We start from the raw sequence: 4,406 nt of genomic DNA on the forward strand, positions 1-4,406 counted from the left end.
CCCGACGTGAAGGCGGGTCCTCTATCAGAGATGATTCGTCGTGGATTGCCAGAAGATGATTGATTGCTTGTTTGAGACCGCATTAATACCTGTTGCGACTTGTAGATTTAGTAGCATAATATAGTCACGTAAATTCGAAAAAGCGTCGACGATCACTAGTAGTGCTTATAGGACTTCTTCGTGGAAGGCAATGGTCCGAGATGATCCACATTGCAATGTGTCCAAGGTCACATTTCCCTTGTCACTCGGATGCAAGAAACATTTCGGATCCTGTTCTCTTGTAGAATGCACGGATGCAATTACCACAATTTCTTTCAACTTTTTGCCGCAAAATTCGGAAATCCAATAATCGGTTTCGTTACCAGACTCTCGGTTGTGCCCACAGCAAAAGTCCTCGCTGTGAGCGCGTCGAATTATTGCGTTTGCATGCTCTTCGGCACCCAAAAGCTGTAGATCCCCATTAGACTCTCGAATAATAAGTCGCCTATCACACGTTAAATCTAAGCCTATTCGCGCGATCAAATCGCGAGTCTCCTACGTTATCATCCTCTGCTTGCGCCCGGTCAAGTTAGTAGTTACCTCGTCGGTCTCGGCGATCCTCACGCCGGGAAACGGGTTACGACTAAGCCGTCGCCGTGGGTCATAGCTTACCAGGGCGGGTGTTCAATGCTGTAACGGGAAATTCCTCACGAACAAAACAGGGGCAACTCGAACGCACTAAGTCCTTTTATTCATGGTAGAGTGAAAGCCACGACAATCCGTCTATCTTAAACCATAATGCCCAATAAAGGAACACGGAATGTCTTAGAGCTTTGACCGATAGCCAAAACTTCTAACTCAGAGTAGTGTACTTGGCCCAGTGGTGTCCGTTCTTTCCACGGGATAATACACAGGATTTGAAAAAGAAACCGACTTCGTTGTTTTTCTGGAGTCGAATCGCACAATATCCAAGTGCGGAAGCAGCGTGTGCAACTGCGTGTCCGACTCCACTCGGTTTAAAACGTAACAGGGTTCTTCTCCCGGCCATAGTATTGTCTTCCACCTTATTGTGAATGCATTTTTGTTCCTCTGGCCGAAACAAAATTCGTGTTAGCTCTCAGGAGATTGACAACGGGCGTGCTTTATTGAGTATCCCGGAACAAACTTCCGGAAAATAATCGCTCAATCCAAAAAAACTCTGCACTTGCCTGACCCTGTGGCGCACCGCGAAAAATGTTGCACCGACTTCCGTTTACGCTCGACGGTCGGCACGACACCCGCCTTCGCTGGGAATGCAGGGTTACCCTAAAGAAATAATAGCCATTGCACAATAAAAGCTGTGTATGCGACTTTGCTTCGTCCATTTTTCACGTGTGAACAATCACATTTTTAAAACTCTAGTGTAGTAAACACCCGAGCTCCCTGCAAACAGATCAGCTGGTCCTCAATCAGGGTATAAGGATATCGGTCCTTAATAACTTTTTCTTTTAGCGATAATCTAACGCATAATCTGAATCGATTGCATGTCTTTCCGACCGCACCACAAGGACTAGCGTAATCCGAGTTCGATGGCGACCCTCGGCAAATCCACTCGTCGATCTGCACATAACCGCTCGTTTTCCGACGCGAATGGCCCGCAGATGGTAAACCGGCTTCATCTTTATACAAGTTTCATTTTATATCGTGTTCGCACGTCTTACTTAATTTATAATTCTCGAAACAGATTTCGGCAACGCTTACTCGCTGTTCGGTATCACCGCAAAAATTATTCGTCATGATCCACGCGTCGGGTTCCAACATCGTGTTACATTATTAACAAAATTCCCGACACTGGATTTTCACATCGCTCTAATCAATTGACTGCGGTACAGATAATAGAAATAGACTCCCCGTATTTTTGTATAAATCAAAGGAAAATCAGTTCCTATCAATACCTGGTGCTGTATTAGTGTTCGAAATACCGTATACGCGCCAGGGATAAGAACGTCCGTCGGTTGACGCTCTCCGCCTGAAATTCTACTTAAAGTCATGTAATCTGATCCTATCCGCGAAAATGTATTCTACCAATTGTGGGTGTAAATTTCGGAGACCCAGCTTCTTGTACTCATCTTGCATAACGTAAGATCGCTTCCGGAGTATATCAAAGATTTTTTTGACATTCGTATTGCGATGTCTGAATGGATTCTGAGTCGCCGCGTTATAAGACAATTACTTTTCGGAAGTTTTCTGTTTTTTAGAACATTCGACCGCAATGTGTTCACGACTCGTTACAATTTTAAACATTTGAGCCTTGGTCTTTTGTTTCGAACAACGCGGCGCTCACTGATCCGGCTACCGCAGTTAAAACAATGTACCGTCGCAAGATTTTTTTTTATCGCTTACAGTTTGTCGTCTTTTCTTCCTTTGATTTGTATTACCTTTTCGTCCGATCTTCATACTCAGTCCGAAGAGTACCCTGTGAAAGTCTCGCATGAGTGCTTCACGTCGTGAATCCCTGGATGCGTTCCGAAGCGTTCATCCGGGATACCGGTGATGACATCTTCGAGTTTTCATCACATCAATTCGGCAACTCGGGTTCCCATAATTGATTTTTGTGAGATATTCCAAATGTACTCGCCTCCCTTCCAGCGCGTCCCTCAAATGCCCTCCTCGCTGCTATCTTGCTCGCCGATTGCTGGAACATGCCTTTGAGCTCGGACAGGAGCGAATTCGAAAGGCACCCACGTATTCTTGGTGTAGAATAGAGCCACTCAAGTGACCTTCCCTTAGCCGCATGCCGACACATCGCTGTATCGCTTCCAATGATAAGTCGTCTTAAGCAGTCGAATTCGCCTTCCCATACTTAGAAATCTTTGATGGTCCATCAAAACTAGCCCTAGCGATCAGCAATAGCGTCACACCTGTCCTGCGCAAGTGAATGTGCGCAGTGCCGGTGCAATGCCGACTTCAACAACTTCCATGGGACCGATTCTTCCTTGTTCGCGATTATTTCAATTGCCGACGCGGCAACTCCAGCTCGCTGCATGACTCTTTCTCCTTTCGAGACACCTCACTCTTTGTCCACATGCCACGCACCGCTGAAGCCGACGCACCCGCTTTGACGTGAAATAGCATCTGCATCGTCACATTGGTCATGGGCACTGCATCGTTCTCATTCACAGCCCATGCTCCGCTGGATCGGCCTCTATTAATCGGTTTTTATTTAACTCAGTTTTGTTACCGTCACGGGAAGATTCAGTCTTCCAAACATCTCTTTTTAAGAGCAACCATTCGTAAATTGACTCGAAATTATCATCAAATTCTCGGCACTCGTTATTCGTGTCTTCAGAACACCAATTATACACGTCAGTTGCTCTTCAATTGTACTCGTGTTACTGTTTATTACTTTCACTTTGTCTGGGCAAAAAAAAAAACACTATTTACCAAACTTCTCTGCGCATTTAAAACATTGGTAGATCGACCTTTCTGTGCAAAGATTCTAAGAATTTATTTTTGGCTCTCACATCTGGCTGGAGGAGGTGTCCAAAAAAGGTGGAGACTATGGTGTGAGGAATAAAAATAAACAGGATAGAATCGCTGATAAGCAAGAACGTATAGATAATAAAATCCAGGTGCGATATAAAAAGGGCTCGCCGGACTCGCGCTTTCGGCGTGTGATGCTCCGAGATCTCGTCGCGAACTGCCGAACGCTCTCACGCGACAATTAAATGTGAACGCCTTACACTACACGAAGTAGTAGAACAAATGTTTACGTGAAACATACAGTGAGACATTACAGTCAGATCGTGTACAACATTTGCAACTAATATGAAATCGCAAAGATACATTTGTTCCTTACAACATTATATACAATATACAAGTATTTATAAATTTTATCACATACTATGGAAACATAAAAGTAAGAATACTACGGGCTAGGAATGTCTACAGAGTTGCTAAAATTGCTCTTGAAACACGTTTTTCAACTTGCGTCCACAGCATCTGTTATTTTATTAAAAACTTCCAATCTTGGTAATTTTGGAAAATCTTATTACATTGTAAAAAAAAAAAAATTTTTAACGTTTGTAAAATGTTAATATATAAATAACTACATTCTATGTAGCACTTCTTTAAATTTACATAAATAACAGTAATGTACTTTATTTCCTCACTATATTACCAAAACATTGTGTACATATTATTTAATTAAAACAAATTGTTACAAAAACTTTTAGAAACTAACTCTGAATACCAATAGCTATTTTATGAATTTTCAGAGGTACATACAATGCCGGGACTCTATATACCCAGCCAACCATTGATACAAAGTGTAAGCAACGACTAAAAATTTCTTGCGGAAGTCAGGCTGCCAAAACCATGGCCTTTACTGTGTCCTGAGGTCGCCCCAATGCAGCAAAAATTGTTATCAAATCCTGAGATCAATTGGG

The sequence above is a fragment of the Monomorium pharaonis genome, unplaced genomic scaffold (assembly GCF_013373865.1).
Source record: "Monomorium pharaonis isolate MP-MQ-018 unplaced genomic scaffold, ASM1337386v2 scaffold_255, whole genome shotgun sequence".
Lineage (NCBI taxonomy): Eukaryota > Metazoa > Arthropoda > Insecta > Hymenoptera > Formicidae > Monomorium > Monomorium pharaonis.